Source organism: Sus scrofa, chromosome 10, assembly GCF_000003025.6.
Source record: "Sus scrofa isolate TJ Tabasco breed Duroc chromosome 10, Sscrofa11.1, whole genome shotgun sequence".
NCBI classification, from domain to species: Eukaryota; Metazoa; Chordata; class Mammalia; order Artiodactyla; family Suidae; genus Sus; species Sus scrofa.
Genome location: NC_010452.4, coordinates 38,500,003 through 38,515,964, shown reverse-complemented (window position 1 = coordinate 38,515,964; position 15,962 = coordinate 38,500,003). Strand labels below are relative to the sequence as shown.

General features: G+C 43.8%; 1 protein-coding gene across 3 annotated transcripts in view; it reads right to left on the bottom strand.

The window, feature by feature from the left end:
* MOB3B (MOB kinase activator 3B) overlaps positions 1–15,962 on the bottom strand; it is a 256,735-nt gene that overhangs the window by 178,703 nt on the left and 62,070 nt on the right. The window lies entirely within an intron of this gene.

The window sequence follows — 15,962 nt, the reverse complement described above, 5'->3', positions numbered from 1 at the left end:
GTGTGTGTGTGTGTGTAGGTGAGTAAATTCAACATTATCTCATTTTCCCAGGCTCCAATAAAAGGACTGTGCTTAAAAATGTGATTCCATCAAACTTTATGTACTGTTTACTCCTACCTACTCTTTAGGTGCTGCCTTTTTTTTTTTTTTTTTTTTTTTTTTTGGTCTTTTTAGCTATTTCTTGGGCCGTTCCCGCGGCATATGGAGGTTCCCAGGCTAGGGGTCGAATCGGAGCTGTAGCCACCGGCCTACGCCAGAGCCATAGCAACTCGGGATCTGAGCCGCGTCTTCGACCTACACCACAGCTCACGGCAACGCCGGATCCTTAACCCACTGAACAAGGCCAGGGATTGAACTCGCAACGTCATGGTTCCTAGTCGGATTCATTAACCACCGCGCCACGACGGGAACTCTAGGTGCTGTCTTATCTATGCTCACAAAACAATCCCAGAATTGGAGAAATTTCTGCCTGGAAAGCAGTCCTGCTATTTTTTTTTTTTTCCTTTCTTTTTTTTCTTTTGTCCAACAAATCTGCATCTTCAACGCTGAGTCGCCATGTTGTTGCATTTTTAGATTAGTTGGGAAAAACAGTGCCACCTCCTTTTAAGCTTCAAAGGCATGTATGATTTCAGAGCATTAAAATGCCCATGTTATTTCTTTTTTTTTTTTTTTTTTTTTTTTTGTCTTTTGTCTTTTTTGTTGTTGTTGTTGTTGTTATTGTTGCTATTTCTTGGGCCGCTCCCGCGGCATATGGAGGTTCCCAGGCTAGGGGTCAAATCGGAGCTGTAGCCACTGGCCTACGCCAGAGCCATAGCAACGCGGGATCCGAGCCGCGTCTGCAACCTACACCACAGCTCACGGCAATGCCGGATCGTTAACCCACTGAGCAAGGGCAGGGACCGAACCCGCAACCTCATGGTTCCTAGTCGGATTCGTTAACCACTGCCCCACGACGGGAACTCCCGTGTTATTTCTGAACATGGATGAAGTCAGTACAAACAGGTGCAGCCCTACAGAAATTAGTCACATTTCTCTCTCCATCAATTTCTAGCTCTTCAATGTTCATTCAAGGTCCCTTCTCACTGCTTTATCTGCATATTTATTTAGTCAGCAGTCTGGACAGGCAAGCATTAAAAATAGGAGTAAATATTCCAAAGATGAAAACATTGCAGGCAAGCTTGTACACTGCAAAGGCAGCAAGATCAGTCATGAATCAGTGCACAGGTGTTTACAGCAGAGACCCATAAGGACTCTCCATTTCAGACTTAGGAACATTGCCATTCAGAAGAGGATACTGGTGGTGAGAAAGAGTGAAAAGAGTGGAAGGATAGGAAAGGTTGGATTTATTTGGTATGATTTAATTCACCACAGACTCACACTGTGCCAAAGGAAAGACAGACTTTTTTTTTTTTTTTTGGATTTTTAGGGCTGCATCTTCAGCATATGGGAGTTCCCAGGCTAGGGGTTGAATCAGAGCTACAGCTGTCAGCCTACACCACAGCCACAGCAAGGCCAGATCCGAGCCATGTCTGCGACCTACACCACAGCTCACAGCAATGCCGGATCCTTAACCCACTGAGCAAGGCCAGGGATCGAACCTGCCTCGCTCAGTGGGCTAAGGATCCAGTGTTGCCTCAAGCTGCGACGTAGGTCGCAGATGCAGCTCTGAGTCTACCCCCAGCCCCAGGAACTTCCATACACTGCAGGTGTATCCATAAAAGAAAAAAGGAAAAAAAAAAAAAAAAAGGTATTTTGTGTGTGTGTGTCTTTTCTAGGGCCACACCCATGGCATATGGAGGTTCCCAGGCTAGGGGTTGAATCAGAGCTGTAGCCTCCGGCCTACACAACAGCCACAGCAACTCGGGATCTGAGCCGCGTCTGCAACCTACACCACAGCTCAGGGCAACTCTAGATCCTTAACCCACTGAGCAAGGCCAGGGATCGAACCCGCAACCTCATTGCTCCCAGTCGGATTCGTTAACCACTGCACCACAATGGGAAGTCCAAAAAAGTTCTTTTAAATAAAGCCCTTTCTGAGCCCAGTAGAGACTAGTTTAGATGAGGGAGATGACAAATCTTTGGTTTCACCTTGGATAGGGTTAATCCAATATTACCATAGTTTTAAAAATAAATCGTCAAAGTAAAACTATGGTAAGATAAATGCTCAGCTGACCCATTTCATACTTATGAAAGGCATCCCAATTATTTTAACAATTTTTTGTTTGTTTGTTTTTCTTCTTTTTCTATTTTTTATTACTCAAATGAATTTATCACATCTGTAGTTGTATAATAATCATCACTATCCAATTTCACAGGATTTCCATCCCATAACCCAAGCACAGCCCCCCACCCCCCAAACTGTCTCCTCCGGAGACCATAAGTTTTTCAATGTCTGTGACTCAGCATCTGTTCTGCAAAAAAGTTCAGTCTGTCCTTTTATTTTAATAATTTTTAAAAGAAAAAGTGTTACTCTATTATTTACAGATCTTTTGCCCAGCTAGAAAAGTTTTTGGGGTTAAAAACAACAACAACATATGATTTGAGACCACAATACCTAAGGCAGGTGGTGGTAGGGAAATGGAGGGTGAAAAGGAAGCTACAAATAGAGCTAATTTAACAGCTGAAGTAAAAAAACTAAGGTTAAAAAATGTATTTTTACTTTTTAAAGCACAGGTGTATATCAGAAGCTCCATCAGATGCTGGGAGAAAGGTCATTGTCAACTACCATTTCCTTCTTTCTCTTTGAAACAGGATATGCCAATTCTTTCTTGGACAAGTCTTGCTTTAAAGGGAAAATGTTCAAATTCAAGGAAGTTGTTTCCCGTAACTATCAACAGACTTATTTACTCTTAGCCACTCTAAGTGAATTTGAGTCTCAGGGTCTGGAAAATTTTCGCCCCGGCATTAATGGGAATTTATGTATGACATCTGGAACTACTGCAAGAGACATTTGAGAGGTAGAGCGCACAAAAATGGGCTAGCAGACTGGAAACTGGAAAATACATTTCTAATTTTCAAAAGGGTACTATTTTAAGCTTGGGGGAGGGATGGGTAAAACTGACACTAACTGCAGGCAAAATATAGAGGCAACATAGGCCAGTAGCTAAGAACACAACCTCTGCAGGTTGCTGTGGGAATTCCAGAGGGTATTTATGCTAAATGTTGGGAACACAGTAGGCACCAAGTAATGTGGTTGCTGCTGTTGTCATCATCCTTTGAATCATATTATGATGCAAATTTTAACAGTGTCAGATTCTTTTTTTTTTTTTTTTTAGTGTCGCACCTGCAGCATATGGAGGTTCCCAGGCTAGGGGTCGAATCAGAACTGTAGCCTGCCAACCTACACCACAACCACAGAAACACCAGATCCGAGCCTCATCTGCAACCTACACCACAGCTCATAGGCAACCCCAGATCCTTAACCCACTGAGCAAGGCCAGGGATCAAACCTGCATCCTCATGGATACTAGTCGGATTCATTTCCAATGAGCCACGATGGGAACTCCCTAGAGTCAGATTCTTGAGAGGGCAAACAGCCACTTAGAATCTTAGAATGGTGAACATTCTATTCAACCTAATTATATAATAGTAATAATTAACATTTATTGATTTTGTTATTTATTTTAATAGCAAATCATGAGTTAGGTATTATTGTCCCCATTTTATACTTAAGGAGACCCGAGACACAGTGAGATTAAAACTTGTCCCATGTCATAGAGAGTAAATAGCCAAGCTGAGTCCGAAACTCTTAACCCTAATTAAGACAGCCTCTTAGACAAGTTGTTCACAAAAGAGACCAGAAGAACTTCTAGGGCATGTACAAGGGGGTTGGGAAGAAGATGGAAGAAACACAGACCTAGCCCTGTGAACGTGGTCATGTTCTATGCCCAGTGACACATATTTCTTGAACTTTTGTAGTCTGAGTCAGAAGACTGGATTCAGATCCTGGCAATGACTCCCATGGCTGTATCTTTGGACAAGACACACTTTATGAGCCTTGGTTTTATCTTCCTTAAAAGCAATGGTCCAAGACATGGAAAAAACCTAAATATCCATCAACAGAGGAATGGATAAAGAAGATGTGGTACATATATACAAGGGAGTATTACTCAGTCATGAAAAAGAATGAAATAATGCCATTTGCAGCAACATGGATGAACCTAGAAACTGTCATACTAAGTGAAGTTAATCAGTGAAAGAAAACCATCATATGATGTATATATGTGGAATCTAAAAAAAAAAAAGATATAAGTGACCTTATTTGCAAAACAGAAATGGACTCGCAGACTTTGAAAAACTTACGTTTACCACAGGGGACAGGTCAGTAGGTGGGAGGGATGGACTGGGGGTTTGAGATTGACATATAGACACTGAGGCATATGGAATGATTGGCCAATAGGGGCCTGCTGTGTAGCACAGAGAACTCTAGTATTCTGTCATCTATGTGAAAAAGAATCTGAGAGAGAATGGATATGTGTGAATGTATGACTGGGTCACTTTGTTGTACAGCAGAAATTATAACAGCCTTGCAAATTAACTATACTTCAACAAAACTTAAAAAAAAATGGTTTGTGGAGTTCCTGCTGTGTGCAATGGGTTAAGAATCTGATGGCAGTGGCTCAAGTTGCTTCAGAGTCAAGGGTTTGATTCCCAGCCCAGCCCAGTGGGTTAAAGGATCTGGCCTTGATGCAGCTGCAGCAAAGGTTACAGCTGCCACTAGGATGCAGTCCTTTGCCTGGAAACTTCCATATGCTGTGGGTGCAGCCATTAAAAAAAAATGTTCTTGGAGTTCCCAACCTGGAGCAGCAGAAGTGAATCCAACTAGGAACCATGAGGTTGTGGGTTCAATCCCTGGCCTTGCTCAGTGGGTTAGGGATCCGGCATTGCCATGAGCTGTGGTATAGGTCACAGATGAGGCTTGGATCTGGTGTGCCTGTGGCTGTGGCCAGCAGCTGTAGCTCCAATTAGACCCCTAGCCTGGGAACCTCCATATGCCATGGGTGTGACCCTAAAAACAAAACAACCGAAAAAGCTTCTTACCTCTAAGGTTATTGTGAGGATTAAAAGATATATTGCCTGTCAAAGCACTTCATCAATGGAAAACCAATCATAGTTATTGACTATTACATAGACTATTGTGACTAGTAACAAAGGGAACTACAACTTCTGACATAACACCAAAAGTTATATGAGTAATGAAAAATGATTTGGTTGGATGTAAATGTGTGTTTATGAGTAAGAGACAGGGCAAGGGGAAGAGGTGGCAACGGGAGCTCTGCAGAGGAGGAAAGAGCAATCAAAATGCTTTCTTTTTCTTCATTTGGATAGACTTCTAATTCTCAGGCAAAAGGAAATATTCATCTAAGTGATCTGACCATGAGTCAATATTCTCCAACATGTGCAACCCACTTAACATCATGAGGGAGTTTCGTTTTTTGCATGTAATAAAATTTAGTGCAATATTATTTCATGAATTTTTACATACCAGGCCAAACGATATGCTTCACCACCTCCCGTTAATCTCTCACTTTTTTGTGTGTATGTGTGTCTTTTGTCTTTTTAGGGCCGCACCTGTGGTATATGGAGGTTTCCAGGCTAGGGGTCCAATCGGAGCTGTAGCTGCCTGCCTACACCACAGAGACAGCAATGCCAGATCCAAGCCACATCTCTGACATACACCACAGCTCAAGGCAATGCCAGATCCTTAACCCCCTGAGCGAGGCCAGGGATCGAACTTGCAACCTCATGGTTCCTAGTTGGACTCGTTTCCGCTGAGCCACGATGGGAACTCTTCTCAATTTTTTTTTTTAATGGAGTATAAAAGTTTCTCACTTAAAATTTTTAAGTGCTTTACATTTAACACAACCTGGGTTATAACGTAGCTATGATCTCTGTGTGCTGATAACAGAATAGTTTTCTAAACTGGTTAGAAAGTTACTTCGGTTATCAAACACGGTGACCCTGCGGGAGGATTTAGGATGAACCCCCAGAAACTCTCAAGAGAGAAAAGACAAACGCCTTCCTTGGAGGTTTGCAATGAACATAAGCAAAAGAGATGGACAGAGAAGATAATGTCGAGATAAAAGTGAGACAGATAATTAATGATGTTATCCTCTCTACATTCTTGAATATGTCCACAGTAACTAAAAAAGAGGCTTGGAATACAACTGAATCAAACACGTGATTGTAAATGAGGTGGCCGCCTGGAGGACAGCAGAGAACCCTGCCCATGAAAAGTCAGCGAGACACAGGCTTGAGTCCAGACTTGGCCCCTGCATGAGTTACCTCTCTTTGCACTTCAATTTCTTTGATTAAATGAAGGTACTAACACCAATATCACAGCGTGTTTGGGGGACAAGTGAGATAACGTAAATAAAGACCGGCAAATGTCGTGTCATATTGATTAATCCAGATTTTTCTATTATCAGGTTTCAGGTGGCTTCACGATCAGTAGGGGTCCCAACCATAACCCATGACATTTTCTTCACGAAACCCAACTCTCAAAATGTATAAATCTTGCAAAGCCTGAAGGAGAGGTTGATTTTCCCATTCCTGCTTTTCTTTTCTTCTCTCTTTTCTTTTCTTCTCTTCTCTTCTTTTTTCCTTTTTAGGGCTGCACCAGCAGCATATGGAAGTTTCCAGGCTAGGGGTTGAATTGGAGCTGCTTCTGCCAGCCTACACCACAGCCATGGCAACACCGGATCCTTAACCCACTGAATGAGGCCAGGGATCAAAACTGCATCCTCATGGATACTCGTTGGGTTCTTAACCTGCTGAGCCACAAGGGGAACTCCCCCATTCCTGCTTTTTATCAGGAAGAATTTCCCCTAAGGACACAATTGGCCTTTCTCAGTCCTTTAACTAAGTTATCCCAAGAGAAGTGGAGGCACTAATTCATATAACTGGTAAATTTGAGAAGAACTAACTGGGCCTGGGAGGTGCCTGCCCTCAGGGAGTATGCTCTTTGTTGCTCCCCCAATTTTTTGAATGGAGGAAGTCTGCTCTCTCCAGCACTGCATGAAAGGGTGGGTACATCGAGGGTTTGGATTTAGCAGACTAACCTCATTAACAGACTGAGGGCTACATCCCCCAGGCTGGCTTCCACAAGCAAAAAGGCTGATCTGTTGTTTCCATCAACTTCTGCAGGAACATGGTATTATTTGTTTGGGGGCCTCCTGGAAGTCCAACATCAGCTTGTACACACCAGCTTGCCCATGCAAAGTTACCTGCTTTTCTTTGGGGTTTTTTTTCCCGACCGTGCCTGTGGCATGTGGATGTTCTCATGGGCCAAGGATTGAATCTGCGCCACAGCAGTGACCCAAGCCACTACAGTGACAACACCAGATCCTTAAGTTGCTGCGCTGTTAGGGAACTCCAAAGTTAGGTGTTTTTAGTAAAGCTTCACGAGGACATCATTCAAGGACAGCAGCCCTGTTTAAGACATAACTTACTTATCTGCAGAAGGTCTGTGTCTGCATAGCCGGCATGCATAATCTCCTTAAGAGCTGACTTGGGGAGTTCCCATTGTGGCAAAGCAGAAACAAATCTAACGAGGATCCATGAGGATGCGGGTTTGATCCCTGCCCTTGCTCGGTGGGTCGGGGATTCAGCATTGCCATGAGCTGTGGTGTAGGTCAAAGACATGGTTTAGATCCCCTGTTGCTGTGGCTGTGGTGCAGGCTGGCAGCTGCAGCTCTGATTTGACCCTGGGAACTTCCCTATGCCTCAGGAAGACAAAAAAAAAAAAAAAAAAAAGACAAAAAAAAAAGAAACTATGTCTAGTCACTTATGATGGAGCATAATAATATGAGAAAAAAGAATGTATACATGTATGTGTACCCAGGTCACCATGCTGTACAGTAGAAAAAAAATTGTGTTGGGGAAATTAACATAAAAAAAAAAGTTGACTCAATCAAGAGAGATCACCCCATCATGGGGACCCTCTCCCCCGGTTACTGTCCAGCCACAGACACAGAGAGGGAGAATGCTCAGAACAGACTAAGCCCTCAGCTGAGGGGTGTTTCTAAACTTTCCGCAAGAGTCAGTGGGCCCCAGGCTTGAGAGTCCTAGGCGGTAGGAGGCTATGGTCCAGAAACATGATTTATTGATAGACTTCTCCACAGGGAATCTGAATAGCTCCGCCCAGACAAGGCCCTTCCCTTGCCCAGCCTCCTGGCCTCAAGCTTCATGATCAATAGGGGTCCCAACCATACCCCGGGCTGTTTTTTGATGTCTTCTGCAACCTCTGGTAAAGTAAAGGGAAAGAGGTAGAGAAAGAATGAAGGAAGAAAGAAGGGGCGGCTAAGCATCTCTGTCCTATGGCCACTGCATCTTGTATTCACACAGGACACTGCATCTCTGTGCTCACACTCTAGTGCCCCCATCAGTCTGGGAAGGCTGAGATCCCACCCTAGACCTCATGGCAACATGAGTACCCAATGCAGGACCTGGCACCCTTAGGAACTCAGGAAGTTGTGTGGCTGAATTCTGTGTCTAAATTATTGCTAATCGAATGCTGCACAGATAAACAGTTCCTTCTCCAGCTGAGAGGGCCATGCTCCTAGAATCAGGATGAGACAATGCTGGACAAAAGAAATCTTTTCAGAAAAGACATACTTCAGGCAAAGATCAACAGCAGTCATTGCATGTGGAGTCATCATGCCAATCTAAACAGGGCGCCCACGTTCTCATTTTCCAGCATCCACTGAAAAGTCGGTGCCTTTGGAAGCTCGCCCAGCCTTAAAAGAATGTTTCACAATTCAGGGGAGGTCTTGGAACCATCTTTGCAGTGGTGCTGCAAAGGCCTCTACCTATGTGCTTTTTTTAAAAAATAAGGATACAAATGATATTATTTGTAGAACAGAAACAGACTCACAGACATTGAAAACATTACAGTTACCAAAGGGGACAGATGGGGGGTTTGGGAGGGATGGACTGGGGGTTTAGGATTGGCATGTGCACACTGAGGTATATGGAATGATTGGCCAACAGGGACCTGCTGTGGAGCACAGAGAACGCTAGGTGATATTCTGTGATTATCCATGTGCAAAAAGAACCTGAAAGAGAATGGATGGATGTACATCACTTCGTGGTCCAGCAGAAAATGATCACAACCTTGCAAATCAACTATACCTCAACAAAACTTGAGAAAATAAAGAAATTAAAATAGTTAAAAATAAGTTTAAAAAATGGACCTCAAAGGAACAATAATGGGCAAGAAAGGAGGGCAATCACCTTGATGAAAAAAATACTTTTATATCATGAGAAAACATATCACATCATCTCCTTTAGTGTAAACCCTGCTTCGGTGACTGATCCCCAACCCCAAGCTCCTGCCTCTGCCCCATCCGCCTTTTGTGCCGTCCACAGCGGGCGCAGCAGTGGGCATCCTGGCCCCTCACCTGGCTCATCCTGCACAGTACCTTGCACTCCTTTGCCTCGAGCCATGATCCTGCCACCCACACACTGAGTACAGGCTGGGCAGCCCTGGGAGTGAGCTCACGGCTGGGAGGGTCTCAGAGCTGGAAGAACCCTCCAAAGTCACTTAGTTCAACCCCTTAAGGTACTAAATACAAAAACAGGGACAAACACACCTAATACCCAGAACAGCAAGGGGAGGCCCTCACTGAAGACGGACTGGAGCTGAAACAGAGCCTCTGAAACCTTGGTGCCAGTGTTCTTCCCACTAAACCACGGGTCTCTTAAATGTTTATGCAAACCTGACACCGAGCTGCCCTTCAAAACTCCCCCACCCTAACTGTAACTCTCTCTTTCAGTACTTCAATGCGCACACACACATGCACCCACACACACGTGTATACATATGTTTTCATGTATATATAACATATACATGTGTGTACAATGTATATATATGTGTGTGTGTGTGACATATATATATGTATACATGTGCGTATATACATGTATATACGCACATATATATAACATATATATATGTGTGTACACATACACGCACACATAGTTTTTTTAATTTCCCTGGTAGTTATTAAGTCTCTCTCTCTTCTTTTTTCTTCTGGCTGCCTCACAGCATATGGATTTCCCAGGGCAGGGATCAGATCCAAGCCACAGTTGCAACATGCACCACAGCTGCAGCTAACGCTGGATCCTTTAACCCACTGTACCAGGCTGGGGATGACACTTGTGTCCCAGGGCTCCAGCGACACGCCAATCCTGTTGCGCTACAGCAGGACCTCCAAGGGTCTCTCTTTTTTTTTTCTGTGCCCATGGCATGCAGAGGGTCCCAGGCCAGGGACTGTACTTGCTCCATAGCAGCAATCCAAGACACAGCAGCGACACCACCAAATCCTTAACCCACTGAGCCACCAGGAAACTCCATGGTCTCTTCTTTTTCCTCCAAATGAAGTCTTATGCAGGACCCAATTTTATAAAAATAGAGAAGAATGGTCTCTTCCGTGGTGGGATCAGGGAAAAGGGCCCTCATGCTTAGTCTACCCACTCTCAACAGCCCCGGCAGGACCTTCAGGTGAGGCTCTATCAATCAGACAACTCGCCTGACCACTAATGGCCAGAGCACTAGGCAGGGACTAACCTTCTGCCCCATCTCTTTCCTCGGCTTGCCCACCTACCATCGGCCTTCAGGCTTCAAGACCTGAACATCTGCCACCCCTCCAAGCAGGCAGCCCCTCCTGGCCGTGATAATTAGAAGAGAGTTTTGTCAGTTCTTTGCTCCAGAAGCTCTAAATTTGTAACCCTTCCTCTGAACCAAACAGTCTGGGCCATTCACTATTCTCAAGCCTCACTCCCCTCTCCCAGCCCATCTATAAGGAGGGCCCACCCACCCATCTGGCAGCCCCTGTGGGTTCATCAAGGCAGGTTTCAGACAGAAGCTGCCACTCAAGGGAAGGCTTAGGCCACCACTCCACCCCCCAACTCCCCCACCAGCCCCCTGCCATCCAACGCTTCCCTGATCTGGCTTTGTTTCTGCTCATGCTTTTTTTTTTTTTTTGCTGTGGGAATTTTTCCCCTTTATTGATATATTTAAAAAAATTTTTTTTTTCTTTTTAGAGATGCGCCTGCGGCCTGTGAAAGTTCCCTGGACTAGGGGGCAAATTGGAGCTGCAGCTGCTGGCTTACTCCATAGTCACAGCCACACCAGATCCTCTAAGCCACATTTGTGAACTACACTGCAGCTCATGGCAATGCCAGATCCTTAACCCACTGAGCAAGGCCAGGGATCGAACCCGCATCCTCATGGACACTAGTCAGGATCTTAATCCACTGAGCCACAATGGGAATTCCACCCCTTTATTTATTATTGAAGTACAGTTACTGTACAATATTATATAAATTATAGGCATACAATACAATGATTCACAATTTTTAGAAGTTCTACTTCATTTACAGTTATAAAATATTGACTATATTCCCTGTGTTGGAGAATATCTTTAGAGCTTAATTAAAAATTTTTTTATTTTTATTCTTTTATTATAGTTGATTTATAATGTTGTGCCCTTAGAGCTTATTTTATATCTAATAGTTTCTCTCACTCCCCTACGCCTGTATTGCCTTTCCCCTCTTACCTACTACACTCATTTTGAACACTTTCTTCCCAAGAAATGTTTGGGGGTTTAGAGTTCTCATCGTGGCTCAGTGGTTAACAAACCCACTAGTATCCATGAGGACGCAGGTTTGATCCCTGGCCTCGCTCATTGGGTTAAGGATCTGGCGTTGCTATGAGCTGTGGTGTAGGTTGCAGACTCGGCTCAGATCCTGTTGCTGTGGCTGTGGTGTAGGTCAAAGACATGGCTTGGACCCTGTGTTGCTGTGGCTGTGGTGTAGGCTGGCAGCTGTAGCTCCGATTTGACCCCTAGTCTGGGAAACTCCATATGCTGCAGGTATGGCACTAAAAAAACAAAAGAAAAAAAAAAAAAAAAAAAAGAAAGAAAGAAGTGTTTAGGAGTTTGACACTTGCTCTTCTTGGGTTCTCCATTTTCCCTGCACTGCCTTCCCTTTGTTCTCTTCCTCTTTCATTTTTGCCCTCTTGAGCTCTGGACACTCTGGTAGAGGTGTGTGGCTGCTAAAGAAGAAAATGTGACCCCTATTCGCCCAGAACTGTCTGTTCACTGACTATTCAGTTCTCCAAGGACCTCCTAGGCACCCTCAGAAATGACAGGAAGACCAAGATCATATGGGTGCTTGTCTAAAATGCAGACCCTTAGGTCTACCCCTTACCTTTGCATATATTGACTCTGATACATTGCAGTGTTTAAGAATGCCCTGTCAACATTGCTAATTATTAGAGAAGTGCAAATCAAAACTACTATGAGGTACCACCTTACACCAGCTAGTAGGTCATCATCAAAAATTCTACAAACAATAAATGCTGGAGAGGGTGCAGAGAAAAGGGAACCCTCTCACAATGTTGGTGGAAATGTACATTGGTGCAACCACTATGGAAAACTATATGGAGGTCCTCAAAAAACTAAAAATAGAAGTATGACCTAGCTATCCCACTCCCGGACATCTATCTAAAGAAAACTGTAATTTGAAAAGATATCCACTCTGATGTCTACTGCAGCACTATTTACAACAGCCAAGACATGGAAGCAACCTAAAGCATTGACAAAAGAATTGATAAAGCAGATGTGGTACATATATACAATGGAATATTACTCAGCCATAAAAAAGAATGAAATGATGCCATTTGGAGCAACATGGATGGACCTGGAAATTATCACCATAAGTAAAGTTAGGCAGTGAAAGACAAACATCATATATCACTTATATGTGGAATCTAAACAAAGCATATAAATGAACTTATCTGCAGAACAGAAACAGACTCACAGACTTCGAAAAACTTATGGTTACCAAAGGCAACAGGTGGGCAAGATGGACTGGGGGTTTGGGACTGGCATATACACACTGAGGTACATGGAATGACTGGCCAATGGGGACCTGCTGTATAGCACAGAGAACTCTACCCAATATTCTGTGATAATCTATGTGGGAAAAGAATCTGCAAAAGAATGGATATGTATACGTGTGTAACTGTATCACTGTTGTACAGAAGAAATGATCACAGCCTTGTAAATTAATTATACTTCAATACAACTTAAAAAAAAAAAAAGAATGCCCTGAGTTGGAGAGTTTCACACGTCAGGCTTGGTACATCCTAGGGTCCGTGGGTCAAGGGGCAGGATAGAAATGTGGTCTTTGGAAAAGCTGAAATTCCAGCACAAAGAATGAGAGACAAGGTCCTTAGGGGGAGAGGAGGACTAACTTAAACACACTGAGCATGCAAGAGAGCAGCTCTTCCCATGACTGGCCCACCAGCTACTCCACCAAAGGCAGGTCTGGATGGATTAACCACTCCTGCATTCCGCGTCTACTGGCCCCTGTATGGTACAGACTGGTGGTTAAGTAAGTGACTCTGAGGTCAGACTGCTGGGTTGGATTCCCAGGACTATCATTTTCAGAGGTGTGGGCTCTTGAGCTTATTATATATATCACAGCTAAACTTTAGTTTCACAATAAAATTATCTCTCTCTTAGAGCTGTTAGGGGAGTGAAATGACATTAACCAAATAAAGCATCTGACACAGCACCAGGCACAAAGTAAATCTATAATAAGCATTAGCTTTTCATCCTTATCATTTATATAATGCTTCCTTGACCTTATTTGTGTATTTGTGTGTCTCGAATTCCTGACAGTGAACTCCATAGGCTTCTACTTTCTCTCTCTTTCTTTTTTGTTGGTCTTTTTTGTCTTTTTAGGGCCGCACCCGCGGCATATGGAGGTTCCCAGGCTAGGGGTCCAATTGGAGCTGTAGCCACCAGCCTACACCACAGCCACAGCAACACGAGATCCGAGCTGCATCTGCAACCTGCACCACAGCCGACGGCAACGCCGGATCCCTAACCCACTGAGCAAGGCCAGGGATCAAACCCGTGTCCTCATGGATGCTAGTTGGGTTCACTAACCACTGAGACACTACAGGAACTCCTCTACTTTCTCTCTGTTATAAACACACTCTTACTAGATCACATTTCAAAGGAATGGCAGTGATGGAATAAGATGGTCGGTGATAAGAGGTCAGCCGTGGGGGTCTGGTGTACTGCAGGCACTCAGTAATGGAAGGGATTATTGAAGAGGCTGACCCACCTTGACCCATCTTGGCAGCAGAAACTTTCTCATCAGGTCTGATGTTCTGCCACCTCCCTCCAGCCACCAGGCAGGTGGCGGAGCCCTTTAGTCAGCAGGAGACTGATTTAGGAGGCTTCTCCAGGGATCACATGGAGAAGCCAGCCAGAAAGCCTGTGTTGCTTGGATATTTATACCTGTCATTTTATGACAAGAATTCAAGCTCTCTCAGGGCAGTGCCAGAAAAACTCTTCCTGACTCCAGAGGTGTTGTTTTTTTGTTTTGTTTTCTTCTTTTTTGGCTGCCCAGCAGCATATGGAGTTCCTGGGCCAGGGATCAGATCTTAGCCACAGTTGCAACCCAAGCTGCGGCTGTGGCAACACGGGATCTTTAACCCACTGCGCCAGGCCAAGGATCAAATCTACGTCCCAGCACTCCCAAGACACCACTGATCCTGTTGCGCCACAGTAGGAACTCTAGGGGTGCTGGTTTTTTTTTTGTTGTTGTTGTTGTTTTCAGGGCCGCACCCACGGCATATGGAAGTTCCCAGGCTAGGGGTCCAATTGGAGCTGCAGCCACTGCCCTACGCCACAGCCACAGCAACGCGGGATCCGAGCCGAGTCTGTAACCCATACCACAGCTCACCAGCAACACTGGATCCTTAACCCACTGAGCAAGGCCAGGAATCGAACCTGCACCCTCATGGATCCTAGTTAGATTCAATTCTGGGACACCACAATGGTGAACTCCAGCAACGATGTTAAAAATAGAAGACAACCAAAAAAGAAAACCTATTTTTTGTTTAAAAAAAAAAAAAAAGAAATCAAAGAAAAAAAAAAAAAACCTCATAGTTTCCAAACCAAACTGACAGTTACCCCTACAAAATCTGATGGATGTAAATTTTTTCATTCATTTAGGGGAGTGGTTTTTGTTTTTCCTGTTTTATTCTTTGGGTAGGTTTATTTACTTTTCCCACATTATTCTTTTATGACTAGTGAGGGTGACACGACTCTTCTTAAAAACAATGAAAGCTGTGGGGCGGGGGGGAGCCCTTAAAAGTCTCCAAAGGCCAGGGGAATTTTGTCTGGAGAAGTGTGCTTCTCAAGCAAACGGGTGGAAAACAACAGCTTTGAGCCAAACGCCTGTGGTGAGGACTCGCTTTATTTCTGGTCCAAGCACAGAGGCCAGGAAGCCACATTCACTGACTTCTTTTTCATTTAAGATTCTGCATTCATCAAATGTCTTGTTGAGAAAGCCTCCATCAGAGATGTCCTCTATTTGTTCAAAGAAAGAAGAGGCATAACAGAAACACAGTTTCCACTCCTAAGAAAACAGCACCCAGCCTAAGAAATCTGCCCAGCCAAAGACCAAAACAGGTGTTTCATACCATGGCTTTAAACTGCGCTTTATTTTCCTTAAACTGCGCTTTATTTTCCTTAAACTGCATTTTCGTCTTAAAAAAAAAAAGGCAAAAGCAACTCCCTGAGTTTCGACAGTGTTTGATTTTATATAAGGGCTAAATGACTCAAATTCCTTTCAGAAGAAGGTCATGTAGGAATCTATAAAGACTCTGATAGGTATAACCACAAACTTTCCTTCCACCAATTTTAGTCAATAAAAAAAAAAAAAAATCAAAGGCTTAATATAGCTGAAACCTGAAAAATACCGAGTTCCACAAAAAGAAGACTGTCACACTGAAAAAAGGAAACATATCTGACAGCTACTTCAGCACATCTTAAATGCAGATTTTTTTTACATAACTAATCAGGACAGAAACCATTTGCAAATATTTATATTTTAAATCATAAGCTGGCTGGTCCCAGGCCCTAGAAACTGAGAGTGAT